This window comes from Neolamprologus multifasciatus, chromosome 17 (assembly GCF_963576455.1).
Source record: "Neolamprologus multifasciatus chromosome 17, fNeoMul1.2, whole genome shotgun sequence".
Taxonomy (NCBI): Eukaryota; Metazoa; Chordata; class Actinopteri; order Cichliformes; family Cichlidae; genus Neolamprologus; species Neolamprologus multifasciatus.
This window is the reverse complement of record NC_140455.1, coordinates 27,078,079-27,093,922: the sequence shown is the minus strand read 5'-3', so window position 1 is coordinate 27,093,922 and position 15,844 is coordinate 27,078,079.

The following is a 15,844-nucleotide window of genomic DNA, read 5'->3' as shown; positions in this document are numbered from 1 at the left end:
GCTGTTGATGGATTTAAAAGCAAAGATGAAAAGTGAAGGGAGGGGCAACAACAGGTGGCAGTTGCATTCTGTGTATCTGTTTCAGTGTTTTAAATAGACCTTGTGTGAAAGCAAAAGATTGTGTTTAAATGTAAACTCAAAGCAAATGAATAAAATTTTTAAAAAAGGCTCCTTTTTTAAAATAGTTTTTTCAAATTGGAAATAATTTTGCTTTCGACATACCGTAGCATTTAATAATTTGAAAAAGCAAGTTTAACAGTCATTATGACAAGTAACATTTAAAGCAGTTTAATGGCAGAAGTAAAACAAAGAGGCTTTCCAGCACATGTTCCACCTTAGACTTTGACAGAGTATATTCAGCCATGATGTCATCTTTTATAAATCAAAGCTCCAGAAAGCTTCAGAAGACCACTAACACTGTCATCCTAGACATTTCATGCATTCATGCACTGCTTCTTTGTTTGACTGGGTTGTCTGGTTGCTGAAAGCCAGACATTGTTATCTGAGGCGTGACAGTAACACCAGTAATAGCTTCTTGACTTCTGGAAGTGGTGAGTCTGTTTTACACTTTTATGGACTAGAAACATCTGTGTGTGTTTTAAATAAAGTTGATAGGGCTGCACGCAACATATTAGTGTTGCGTGTAAAGGACGGCTGACACTTTATGTTGTTAAAGAGCCGTTTTATAATGGTTTCTACATTTAAACCAATCTTATAAAATGAAAACAAATCAACAAACAAAACAAACAGGCTTAAATTCTCTGTATATGTAAAGGAACAGATAGTGCCTATTTTCATATACCACAAATGTTGACAGCCAACTTGTCAGCACCACATATTGATGACTGTTAAGTGCAAAGGTCAGAAAGCTTTCTGAGCACTTTTGAAATCATCCAAGCATTAGTCATGGCTCATGTTAGTACGTTTGTGCCGCTTGCACTTCATTATCAGCGCCACTTGGTGGCAGCTTACAACAGCATTAATAAATCGGCTGCTGGGAAAAGTAATTACTGCTTTGAAAATTTACTTGAAACTAAATTGACATATTCTCATTCAAAAATCCAGATTATTGTTAATAAGGTTTCTAAACAACTGGTGAATATTATGCACATTAAAGGCTTAATACAGTTAATAAATACAATGCAGAAAGCTTAAAAAGTACTATTAGCACTAATATATAATTAATTTGTAATATAATTGATGCCACCTATACATGACATTAATTTTATTCTAAAGTAGCAGTCCCCAACCTTTTTTGCGCCACGGACCGGTTTATGTCCGACAATATTTTCACAGACTGGCTTTGAAGGTGTCACGGATAAATACAACAAAATAAAACTAGTACCGGTACCAAAAAAGAAGATTTATTCATAACAGATGTGAATAGACCCAGGGAAACCGGGTTAAATAACCATAACAAGTGACAAAAAGCCTAAAAAACAATAAATTTCACACCCGAGCCTCAATTCTCGCGGCCCGGTACCAAACAACTCAGACTGGTACCGTGGCCCGGGGGTTGGGGACCGCTTTTCTAAAGTGTTACTGATGGGTGGTGCCAGGAATAAGCTTAGACTAATCACGACTAGTCTATCCTCATTCCATGTCTTTGGGGTATGCGGCTCAGGTCCTGCCCATGGCTCAGATCTCTGTGATTCTGGATTACGTCAATGAAACTACGCTAACTTAAAGAAACTTCCCACTATTTCACATGTTCTTCTACAGAGTAAAAGACAGTTCGTAAGTTCTAAGATGAAAGTAGCAGAGCCTGACAATAAATAATTACTCTTGTGACTCTAAGCAGTGCCAGTTCATTTCACTCACAGAATAACCCAAAGGAAAAGACAAAATGAGCGTTAATCTGCAAAAAAAAAAAAAAAAAAAAAAAATACCAGTGCTGATTACAGTGTCTGCAATGTGTATGTGCGTGTGGCCTGATGAGGAGGTATGATTGATGCCATTAATCTTCAACATAAAGCACAAGCGTTGCATTTATTGCTGCAGGGACCGGGGGTGGGTTGACAGTAACAGAGGGTGGTCTGGTGATTAGACACACTGCCCCATGACAGAGACTCTCAAGCTCAGTTCTTTGTATGAAGTCTTGTCTAAGTTTCTTTCAGCGGTATGGCACATTCAGCCCACAGGCCATGGAAAAGCACTTTGTGTGGCCAATCACCTGCCAGGGCCACACCCACACACACCTACATACACACATATCTACAAGCAGGGAGAATGAGGGACAGCAATAACAAAATACATATAATAATATAATTAATAACTGCTCCGACCCAGGACCCTGACAGTGCAGATGCTTTGGAAATAGGAAGCATGGAGGTGAGCTATAAAGTTGCACTTAATAACTCAATAAAGTGCACTACCCACCTGGTGTGAAGCTGGTTAGCTGGGTAACAGTTAAACTAATGAAGAAAGACAATGATCTGGAAAGTTTTATGAGGAACACAAAACCTTTGGAGAAGTAGAAATGCCTACAGGCTCTGAGATTTCACTTATTCCAAATCAAACTGTGCAACTTGGATTTAATAAACTTGGGCACAGCATCAAGCTTTACGTAAGTAGACTGCACAATGATGGCAAATCATAGGCTGCACTGCATATATAAATTTTAAATACCATATAAATCACAAATAAACCATCAGCCTGAGAGAGAAGTGGCCTGTTATAATACTATGAGGTCTTTAAGACAGGATAGGGATTGGTGGATTGATAGATGTAGGTCAACTCTGTCCTTTTCTTTTGTTCCAGGCCAATTTTGTTAGTGAAACTTTTAAAAGGCAGGCCTTAAAGCCTCTCTCACAATGCGACATAACACCAGATATTTGTCTGTCTAATACAGCCTTAAATCAGGGAACCCCCGCCTTTTTGGTTTTATTTGTTTTTACTGTATTTATCTCAAGGTTATCATTTTGCCTTTCTCATAAGGTTGTCTTGTGTTTTGTGCCTTAAGTGGCCCCAAAGTGTAAACATTTTACATACAAAGTTATCAGTCAGTCACTGAATTTAGGGTGGCAACATTTACTCATAGCAAAGCAAAAAAGTGTTTTAAATAAATTTTTATTTATTTAAATCACCATTTCAACTTTCTCCCATTACTTTGAGGGTGCAAACTAGCAACCTTCCTTTATGTAAAGCCCATTTCTTTAGCTTCTGGTCTTCTGCTGCACTAACTAGAAGCTGTATATATTCATAGCTTCCTGGGGTGATGTGTCAAATAAGCAGCTTGAGGCAAATCCTGTTTCTTTTCTAAACGATAGTCTATATTTGGAGGTAATGACACAGAAAAGCAGCTTTAATGTAGAATTAAACTTGTGGATTCAAGGGTTTAAATGGACATAAAAATACACACACATACTTGGGCAAACTGCACCGTGTTCCCCTCAGTCAAAAAAAGTATTAAGAATATAGGACCTGGCCATGTTGTCGTCAAGTCTTCATATGCTAAAGTATTCTGGCGTTAAATTAAAAAAAACAAAAAACATTTATGGGTACTTAACTGTGAAAAAACAAAAGAGGTTAAAGCACTGCATTGATGAGAACAACTTGCAGACTGTGTATAAAAGATAGATATAGCTTTTTGTCTATTAGTTTATGGATTTCCAGGCCTCAGTTTAAGCTTTATGGCCATATTTCCATAGTTTTTTGACTCAGAAGCAGAGATGGGCAGTAACGTGTTACTGTAATCCGATTACTTTTTTCAAGTAACGAGTAAAGTAAGGGATTACTATTGCAAAAACGGTAATTAGGTTACCGTTACTTTCCCGTAGGAACGCTGCGTTACTAAAACCGTGATTTTTTTTGCGAGAATGTCCCATGACAGTGACGTAAGCAAGTGCGACGTTCATGACAACAGCTGTGTACAGATCAACAATGGATAATATATCGAGTGCTGGAGAGAGTATGAGCGTGCAGCGTTTAAAGCGTGGAACTACTGACCTTACTTTAAGTTTGATTCCATAAAAAGTGACAAAAACATTAGCGTCCGTTGTGCATGGGAAGAAAACTTCTTTTTACAGCAAAAAACCTCCTAAACTTCCAAGCAAGCACCGAATGCGCTACAATGTAATGGGAAATTCACAGAGAAACTCGTGGATTCTTCCACTGACCGCTGCGGCACACCTGCACCAGGGCAAACCTCCGCCTACCCCACTCCTGCTTTACAGGTGAAAATAGAGCAAAAGGACCGCTAGTCTTTGACTTTATTTATTTTCTGCTGTGTTTTACTTGCATCTATTTGAAAGAGTGAGTGTAAACACAAAAAAATATTTTAATTTATGTGCTGGAATGTGCAGAAAATAGGTTTAAATATTAAACTAATTTCTTCCAGGCAGAGAATGTTGCATATAATTAAATTTTTGCTTGATGCATAAAGTTAAAAGATTAACACTAATAAAACGAGACTTTTCCATTTGATTACATTTTGTATGATGGATTATGCAGAAAAAGTAGAATTGGGCTGAACGATCTATCGCTTTATCACCTATTCAGGTTGTAAATCGTGTTTTTAAAAAGTAACTAAATAACTAAGTAATCAAATACTTTTGAAAATAAGTAATCAGTAAAGTAACGGGATTACTTTTTTGGGGAAGTTATCAGTAATTAGTTACTAAATACTTTTTTCAAGTAACTTGACCAACACTGCTCAGAAGTGACCATATTTAGTTTTGTTTTTAGAAATAACCATATGAAAAGCCATGTTATATGTCAGCCAGTTGGATTAAAAAGCTACCAAAGGCACTAAGAGCACTGTTAGCCGAGGTAATGCCTATCATTCAGCTATGCTTCGGAAGGCAACTGTCAGTAAATTCAAAGCTTAGTAAAGTTTACAGGTGTGTTTCATAAATTCGCCCTTCACAAATAAGTATATTGTCTGTAGACAAAAAAAAAATATTTATGAACCAGGCTGTAAACATGTTTATGTCTGCTGTAAAGTTGGGCAGTTTAACATGCTTTCCTTTTAATATATAGAAGAAAAGTTAAAGGTAGTCCACATTGATTTTCTTTAAATGTTTTTATGAATGCTTAGATATTTCATGAGGTTTCAGATGGGAGACATTAGAGAGACAAGAGTAAGAAGCCTTTTGTCACATCTGAGTATGTTATGTATTTATTTCATCCTCTATAAAGCTGTTTCAGGGCTGTTTCATCACCTTCAGCTGTTGTTCACAGCAGGCCATGCCTCGACCACCACACCCTTGGCGTGCTTTGGTCTGTCTTCGTTCCTGTTATATATTCACCGCACAAAGAGAAAAAAAATTAAAGAGGAAAGTGAGTCAATATCTGAAGCAGCTGCACACTTTTTCTCTTCTGCAACATGCAGAATTAATACACCTTTTAATGGACTCTTGGAATTGCTTTCTTTATATGTTTTTAAAGAAAAAAAATCCTTTTCTGTTCCCAGCAAAGATTTACAGTGCCACACAATGCGATATGTTTTCAGGGACTTATTAAGAAAGACCTTCAGAACATATTATCTCCACTAAATATAAGCAGCCATTGTACATCCAGCACATCGTCCCTTTTCCTCCTGTCATCTGTAATAGTCTAGGTTCATCTACAATCCGTGCCTGCGGCCTTGCTGCCTTCTCACTATCGATCTCCTGTGAGCCAATAGGCAGGGAGAACAGGCTGACGGGTATTGGTTTTGGACACCAAAGCTGGCCAGGAGTCAACAACATGCAGCCAATATAGATTCCTCTTCTTTTAATCAGGTGGAAGCTTTCGAAAGGCCTACAACTAAAATTGGAGTATCTACTATTCAACTTAAGGAGACAGTTCTGATAACATATATTGGTTTAATTGAGTTTTATTTAATTTTATGCAATAAAGTGTCAACTTTATTTGAGACATTTTAAAATGAATGGAAATCTCTGGGAAACCTGACATTTGCTGCTGGATTCAAATCCCTGTGACACACAGGGAGAAACTTCACAGGCTGACTCTGCATTGCCTCAGGTCTCCTTGGAGCAACCGTGTGAACAGCCTGTCTCACATTATTAATAGATATTTTTGGATGAAAAATGCTGGAAAAGGGCAGCTCAAACTTTCTCTTTTTTCTTGCAACAGTACCAAACATTGTGTAAGCTATTGTTTTCCAAAACCTCAAGAGGTCCCTGTGGGTATTAAAATAAGTTGCTCCATATTTTAGAAACCTCTGACAGCTCTGGGACTAAATAAAACTGCTGACTAAACAGAATCTACAAAATATTAAGAACATTAAACCCCAGCCTCCCCCCTCCCCCTTTTTTTATAACCCACATCTCACTTGTAACAAAGCTTAAAACTCCCTCTGTTACTCATCTGCTCCTCTTTTATCTCCATCTCCTCCTCCGTGTAGAGATACTTGGAGAATCAATAAAGAATAATGGATTTTACCTAGACTCACCTCAGCAGTGCACTTTATAGAAAGACTCTGCAGTATTTCTGCCCTCACTCTGCTCCCCAGCATGGCTGCTCTTCGGGTGGCGGTGTTGCTTTATCAGCCTGCTTCATCTGGAATAAAATATCGAACTACTCCAGAAACTGCCATAAATTTCTATAAGTAGTCATTGTTACTATGATCATTCCTAATGTTTTTGGCTGAGTCGCTGCATTCTTTAAAAGGAAACTGTAAAAGATAAAGGGTGATATCCATTGAAATACCAAAAACAGCAGACAATAAAAAGACGCATATGTGGCTCAATCAAGGCAATCTTAATATAAAAACGTAAATATAAGCATTAACATTATTTTATCAAGGTCATTGTTTTATTGTATTTCGTGCCAGAAAAATATAATACCGACCTTCATAAACCAATTTGAACCCATTTATCAAACGTCTCCCACTCTACCCCTAGAATTGCAGATCAAGGACACGAACATAGTCAGACATCGTTAACATATTTACTCAATCATGTATAAAAATAAATGGTCATTTATGCATTCATTACTCTAATAACATTACAGTTATGTGTTAATAACAACAGCTGCCACGCTTTCGACAAAGGATGTGAATGGTTGCCAGGTAACATACAATTTCCCAAAAGATCCTCTAATGATATATATTTTTCTAGATGAAAATGAGGCATTACCTTTCTTCCAGTGGCAAAACATGGTAAATGGCCTGCATTTGTATAGCGCTTTACTCAGTCCCTAAGGACCCCAAAGCGCTTTACACTACATTCAGTCATTCACCCATTCACACACACATTCACACACTGGTGATGGCAGCTACGTTGTAGCCACAGCTGCCCTGGGGCGCACTGACAGAGGCGAGGCTGCCGGACACTGGCGCCACCGGGCCCTCTGCCCACCACCATCTCTGGTGGTGGGCAGAGAATCCTTCTGTTTAGAAAGTATGAGTCTTCTGGGCAATAGAGAAATGAAGACAAGGAAATCACAAGCATCATGCTCACTAAGAGAAATATGTAAAAAAAGAAAAAAAGAAAAAGAAAGTGAAATCAGCAGAGATGAATGTACCATTTGGCCATATATTTTAGAGAAAGTCTCAAAAATACATTGGCATATGATCTATAGCTTTGGACATAATCAAAACGTATGTAAAAGTATAGCTGGAGCCCTCTGCATTGGTCACATGGAGGATCAAGGTGTGTCTGGATTTTTGATTTGTCCTTAGACCAATAAAGATGATGCACAACTACAAACTGCACCACAGATTGTCTAACACACTCTGAAGAGGTGGAAATCTTTCTTTAAATATTTGGCTAATTTGGGTCTGGAATTGGTTTTCCTCAAATCAGTTTCCCATTAATTTTTAAAAATATTCTTAAATAGGGATTTAAAATAGAAATTATAGTTTGCTATCTTGTAGCAGCAGTAGAGCTATACAGAAAGATCCACACGCAGACTGTCATATGTATCTGTCAATATCCTGGGTCCTAGCCCCAGAATTTTTGTGGACTTTTATTTAAAATGCTATTTGGTTCATGGTTTGTATGTCAATTATATTTGATTGTCATATTCCTTTCTGTTCCCTTTAGTTCTTTGTTTCAGTTGCTATCTAGTTGCAATATTTATTAGTATTGTGGTTTGGATCATTTTGTGTAGTTGCCTAGCCTTTCCTCTTGTATCTTTCTGTGTCAAGATTATGTGTGTTCGGGTCTTGTCTCTTTCCATAATGATTGTTTTTTTTTTGGATGTCTCTTGACTTTGTGGTCTTATTTCTAGTTTTATTTCTTGTCTTGCTGAATGTTGACTATTTTTTACATGTTTCTTGTTTCCCTGCTGTTTCCACTCCCCTTGCATACTGTATATACACCCCAGACTTTCAGTTAAACCTTGTTGTGTTGTGCCTCCCTGCTTCCCGTGTGTGTTTTCTCTGAGTTACTTTGTTTCTTGGACTTTGGTTTCCTTCTGTCTTGGATTTTAGCGTAGACCTTTATCAGCCATAAACGGCTCACGTTTTATTTTTGATCTCAGCCTTTGCGTCCTGCATTTGGGTTCTCATTTTACACACTCTTTACATGCTTTAGTAATTCTTCTTTTTATGCCACTATCACTGCAGTTGTTCTCTATTAAAGATGATGTCAAATATATGAAGTAAGTCATTTGTTCGAGGACGTTTCCATTCAGCTTGATATTTAAGAGCTCACATTCTTTGCTGGTGAACATTAGCTTTGCTGTTGACTTGCTTATTTCCTTGTCATGTCCAGTACCGACTAAGCAAACTGATTTCAGCAGGTGCTGCACTTTAGTTGATGTCCCTGGAATAAAGGCAAAGTCATCAGCAAAGTGGAAGTTGCTGAACAGGTGCCCTCTGAAGAGCACTTCTACTCAAGAAAATGTTAAATAAGTCTGATAGGATACAGTGTTGCTAAACAGCTCTACTATTTTCATGACACTAACAGCTTTGTTATGGAGGACATTTATAAGATTGCCAAGGTTTTTGGGAAGCTCCAGTGGTCCAAGACCTTGAAAAGCACTTGGACCTGTGTGTGATCATGTGCCTACTTGTAATCAGTGAAGTCCTTCTGCCTCCCCTATGTTTCTCTGCCAAGGTGAGAGTTTGTTCAGTGTTACTTCTGCTACGTTTTGGAATCACCAGGAGCATGCAGTTGCAGTCACTGGCTTGTGACCTCTAGTAGAATTTTACTCGATTGGGTTATTAACCGTATTGCTTTGTAGTTCTCACATAAGGCTGTTTACTTTTTCACTGGTTACAGTCAATTCACTCTACAGATTTGGTTCAGAGTCCCACACTTTTGAGCAGATGTTAAATAAGACTGCAGACTGACCCGGTCCTCTATACTTGAGGGGTTCTACTTGAATTCCATTGGAACCAGGTGACCAACCACTACTCAGCCTGTTCACTGCTTGCTGTACTTCACAAAGCATGACTGTTTATTCTTCATCCTGATTGCTGTTAGTTTTGGAGACCTTGTAGGACTGTTGGGTTTCATGAAGTTGGGAACTGTAGGTAGCAATGGTATGGTTAGAAGTTAGGAGTTTGTTCTGCCTGCTAGGTATTGATCTTTAGGGCACCTTGCTATCATTTATATGTATTGCTTCCTTTGGCTGCATTTAGTGCTGATTCTGGCTTTAATATATCCTATAACCTTAAAAAATTGTGAAATGTGAAAAAAGCAAACTAACTCTGGAAACAGAGTGAAACTAGACTGAAGTGAAAATAACAATTAAAAGCAGAATAAAAATGAGTAAAAAATCTAAAATTGTAATCTCTCTGCTCCAGGGGCGATTCTAGGATCAGAGCTTTGGGGGTGCTGAGCACCCAGAGCTGCTCAGCCAGGCAAGATAAACTTTACTCGTCACGAAGAGACTTCTTCCCTGTCTCTGTTAGTCCCTGCCTTAAATGTCTCCAGTTGTCCTGAGTTCCCTCTGACTGTCTCCTTGGTGCATTTAAACCCCTGTGCCTCCCTGGCCTCATCATCTGTTGTCTTCATCTCCGTTATCAGTCATCATAATTTTACCATCTCTATGCAAGTCTGCAAATTTCTTTATTAAATCATAAGATTCTTAAATTCATCAAGTCTCTCTGTGCCTGGGTCCTCGTCACAAAACATGACATCGTTTTGTACATTTTAACACAATTTAATCCCCACATTTGTGAAAGAAAAACAAAACACTTTTTTTTTTTAAAAGTCTGTAACAAAACCATCAAATCTGATCAAGGTTATTTAAATGCTGCAAAAGAAGAATGGATTGGAACTTAAAAAACAAAACAAAACACATCCTAACCTTAATTACTTTACTGGGGAAAAATGATGAATGGTGATCATAGTGAGTAAGAAGTAAACTGAGTGCATTTTTTGGACAGAGATTCACTTTTAATGTGTATGTATAATACAATACAGATATATGAAAATAGACTCCAAAGTCTTTGAAATGTACAAATTATTGATAAAAAAAAAATTATAAAAATGGAGGCAACTTTGCCTATGGTACAATGTATGAAAATATCTTTACTGCAGACACTACTATGGCTCTGCAGATTTATTCCTTTCATTTTAACCTGTGTCGCCTCACCTTGAAGTTGGCAAATACTTTTGGTGGTCAACTCTCTCAAGCAGTTTAACAGTTTCTGTTTTGCCTGTCACTGTTCCTTGTCTGTTTTCTTACCTGGTTCTTCCTGACCTTGCACTTTCTCCTCATGTTCCCCTCTTTCCTCTTTCCCTCTTTGAACTGATAATCATACACAAATAGATTGTATTCAATTAGATGAAAAAATTACATTAATATGAAAAAAATATTAAGGTCACTAATAAAAAAAGTCCTCTCTCAGTGTACTTTCAACCAAAAGGCAAATAACCAAACCACATGAACATCTAATAAAAGATATAAATATTGAAACACTGATCCAACATTATCCTTTATTGACGGATCATTTGTTCTTACACTTTTACCTGAAATTTGGCTCCTGGGTTTAATATCGGCACAAATGACAAAATAACCAGATTCTTTCATTCCATTTCAAACAGGACAGTGGTAACAACAGTAGGCTACGGACAATTTTAAGTTTTAGATTTTAAATAGGCTGTATAAATTTCAATGGGAGCAACAGGACAGTCAAATGTCGCTGATTTTACTACACAGTTGGACGGATTGTAGGGTAGCAAACATTGTCGCAAAACACGTTTTCAACACTGCAGGTTACCTGAGTGTAATGTTTTTCAGCTAAAAAGAAACATGGCCTGAGTCCTACCAAACTATATAAAGAGTAACTGAAAGTTAAATGCAGTTAACATGTCCTGTTTTAAGTCAGGCACTTACACCTCCGCTCCGCTGCATCTCAGCCACCATCGCTCTGGCAGCAACGGCACTAGAGCCAGAGTAGGGGAGAGGCGAGCTGGAACAAACCATTTTGGGGGGGGGGGGGGGGGTGTCTATACTTTTGTTGTTAAAATGTTACGTCTCAACCAAGTACTGTATGTTTTTTATATTTTAGTAGTGTGTCACACAAACAGCAAATATTGTCAAAAAAAGTAAGAAATCTTTGGGGGTGCTTTGATTCATTTTGGGGGAAGCATCCCCCAAAAACTTCTCTGGTAAGGCTTTCCCATAAGGTTTAGGAGTGTGCTTACTGGAATTTTTGACCATTCCTCCAGACTTACATTTCTGAGGTCAGACTCTGATCTTGGGCGATAAGGCCTGTCTCACTGTCTTCACTCACTTCAAAATGTGCTCTATCGGGTTGAGGTCAGGACTCTGTGCAGGCCAGTCAGGTTTTTCCACATCAAACTCACACATCCATGTCTTTATGGACCTTGCTTTGTGCACTTTTGGAGAATCGTGTAGGAACAGGAAAGGATCTTTAAAAAAAACTATTCCCATGATTCTGACAGCAAGGAATTATCCAAAATGTCTTGGTATGCTGAAGCATGCTGAATTCCTTTCACTGGAACTAAGGGGCTGCGCCAACTCCTAAAAACAACCCCACACCATACACCAAACTTTATACTTGGAACAGTGCAATCAGACGAGTACTGTTCTCATGGCAACCATCAAACCCAGACTAATTCTTTGGATTGTGAAATGGAGAAACATGATTCGTCCCCCCGAAGAATACATCTCCACTGCTCTAGAGTCCAGTGGCAGTTTGCTTTACATCACTGCATCCAAGGCTTGGCATTGCGCTTGGTGATGTAAGGCTTGGCTGCACCCATTCCATAAAGCTTACTACGCACTGTTCTTGAGCTGATCTGAAGGCCACATTAAGTTTAGAGGTCTGTCACGACTGACGCTGCAGAAAGTTGGTGACCTGTGTGCATTACGTGTCCAAGCACACGCCCACCTGTGATTTTATTTGGCCTACCACTTTGTAGCTGAGTTGCAGTCGTTCCCAATAGCTTCCACTTTATTATCATAGCACCAACAGTTGACTGTGGAAATATTTAGTAGAATATTTGGTAATATTGTATATCATGTGACTTTGTGACCTTATTCTAGTTTACTTTTGTAAACATCTTATAAATGATAAAATTCTATGTTTTGCACATCTACGGATTGAGAGTGATAACTGCAATTTCTGTTTTGACTGTTATATTGTATTATTTTTCTCAACGAACCATACGCCTCTGCTTATCTAATAGGTTTGTTAGTTTCAGTTTTGTGAGGATGGATAACATTAACAATACTATCCATTTACACACACGTTGTGCTATATGCTACATATTTGTTTATACAGCTGTTCCTTTAGACACTTGTCCTGAAGTTAAATTACTTAAATTAATTAACTCTATGTTTAAATCCTTCACATTCCCATCAGGCTGAACTGAAATGCCTTATGGTGATCTCTACAATTTTATAACAATAGAAAACATATCAAATTATTAAACAAAAAATGCACCAATTTATGAAAATCACGAAATAAAAATCAGTTATTTTGAGTTTTATGGCAGCTGCAAATTTCAAAAAAGTTGCCACAGTGCCTTTTTAGATTGTGCTAAAATCATTTTTTTCCATGATAGGGCTTTAACATGCATTTATGCATGGCTCAGTGAACTGTACTGATTTTCATGTAGGAATCGTGCCTGTTGACAGTCACTCAATATTGATTTTTCCAGATTCTCTGAATATTTTGATGCCTGACATGTAATAAAAAGTGTTTTACTTTGAGGAATGTTTTTCAGAAATTTTTTCACAATTTTTAGATGCTGAGTTTTGCAGATTCTCCCTTCCTGAGATGCTCTTTTTTTGCCAATTAACCTAATTAATTGCAAAATGTGCCAGCTGTTTATTTTTAGTACCACTTGTTTTTTTGGTTTTTTTGCTCTTTCTTATTTATTCTTTTTTCAGATGTTATTGCAAATTCAAAATGACCCAACATTAAAATATGTCAGTTTAAGCATTTGATGTTTTCTATTTTCTACACTGAACACAGAAGAGCCCCAAAACTTATGAGAAATGCAAACTGTTCCTTTCTGTTTATTTGCATTTTACACAGCCTGAGATTTTGTGAATAAATAATTAAAATGATACGATCCTACTGCTGTAGTTGCACAAAGGCAAAAAACAGGCAATTTCAACCCATTGCAAGGTGGTTGCAAGGCAACCTCATAATACAGAACGATGCATAACTGAAGTTTTGTGAATTAAATGGAATGGTTTTGTAATGAAAAAAACATGATGGTGCAATGACACAATTCTTTAACAAGGTTTTATAGATATAGTGTAAATACTAGAAAACATGTAATTGTAGCAGAGGGTTGCTAAGCAACATGATGATTCAATCTGAACCTTTAGGGACCTATGATGTACCTGTGTGCTCAACTCTTGATCATTTAGGAGTTGATAGACAGACACACGGGCAAACTTTTTTGTATTATAGTGTTATATTATTATATTTTGGAAAGGCACTTTGGGGGCACAGGGACCTGACTGGCTTCTCATTGCCACCATTGGTTATGCCCTTCCAAATCCCCAGTCAAGTTTCACAATTGTAGTGCAGAATTTCACTTTGTTCCTAATTTGGAAAGATAAGATCTGCATAGCTATGCTGCTGCATGCGTGCTCACCTCTACCCCTTAATATAAACTATTTCCGTAATACCTCTTTCTAATTTTTCTATTATCTTATTGTGTCTCCTGTCATCCATATTTGATGTTGTTGCTACTTTGGTTTTAATCAGATGAATAACATTCCCATCAGCTTCAGCTGCACTATGTTTAGTGCTAATTAGCAAATGTTACCACACTGACTTGCCTCAGGTTGTATACAGGGTAAACATTATATCCGCTGATCATTAGCATAACATTGTTTTTTTTAGAATATTAACATACTGACATTAGAAGTCTACTCCATGCCCTGCTGCGCCTTAGTAGTGCTTCACAGCAGCTTGCATTGCTTTTGACTCTTGGTTTTGTTTATGCTAAGGATGACCTTTAGAGCCCAAAGTTTTCCTGTAATAATATTCACGTTGAAATTAAGACCCTTTAACTGTTGTAGGCAGGTGCACTGTGTGTGAATACTAAACAATCCCTTTAAATGTGGTGTTCTTACCAGATGCTCATAGTGTCAGTGACTTGCTGACTTGCTCATCTGTACTGGCACCACCGCAAAGCGTCACTAATGAAGTGCATCATTGCCGGTAATTAATCTCTACCTGACGTTAATTGCTTTATCGTGTCGGTTGCTCTTATCGCATCTTTTAATGTCGTTAATGCTCTAAAGTCCTTGAAAAATGTTTCAGTCTTTTCTTCACTCCATTAGGGTTTAACTTTCCTCTTTTTATCAGGTATTTACAATGTGAAATTGCCTCTGTGGTATAATTTACGAGCACACAAGCCAATGAAAGCTCCATTTTGATAATTCATTCCTTCTTTAATATGTTTTTTTCCCCTGAAACATTTCATGCCAAGTCATCTTGAGGTGCAAAATCACACATATTCAGACTCAAGTCAAGTGCACGCAACAAGCCATTTATCAGTGTTAATGAGAAACCCTGTCCCAAAAAGAGCAGAAGAATAGAGCAGCTTTCCTTCATTGTGGAGTCTGCAGATCAGAGAAGAGTAAGAAATCATTGTAAATGCTGCAGTGATGTTGGGGGGAGGGGACGGGGCATTACTTGAAGGAGAAACTTTTTAAATATGTATGTAGGTGCTGAGTGACATGGCTAAACAACAAAGAGTCCTTGCATGACACCTTTTTTTACACAGATAACTTAAAGTTTCTCTGAATGTTGCTTCGGGTTCACAACAGTTTGTCTCCGTCTGCTAGACTCTGCATCAAATGCTGCTGAATAATGAGAGAGAATACAGCTGGTCTACTTTCAACTTAGCAACAAACCCGAGATACATCAGGACTCTGGGGAGTAAGCCTATATTGATATAACGCAGCTTTGAAATTAGATGTTCTGGAGGAGGATCGGATGAGGGGGCAAAACTTTAACAATGCCAACCAACTTTTAAACTTTTCTCTTTTATTAATGTGAAATTTGAACTGGGAATTGCAATCAGATGGAGGGTAACTTGATTATTCATGTCACACTTTCTGTCCCGTCCTTGTCGCTTCAGATCAAGGATGCGCAACCCTCTCAGGCCTCAGACTGCTCTGTGAGATAATTGGTGTTAAAGGTGGGTTGCACCTCTTCCAGCAGAGAGTCCGTAATAAGTATAGGGGGCTGCACCATGCAGATGTCAGCCCAGCTCCAAAGTCACTACTGGCACTATTTCCCTTTTTACAATCCAGCCACAAAACTCATTTTTGGCTCTATTCAGCCATGTGTCGCTGGTCAGGCGCGAAAGCCATTTTTCACTTCATGCAGCTTGTAAAGCAGCCATATGGAAGGAAGGGCCTGGCTGCACTCACGCTGGCTCACCACTACAGTAATAATATTTCACTGTCGCAAGGTCATACGATATTTATATTTCTCTCTAAG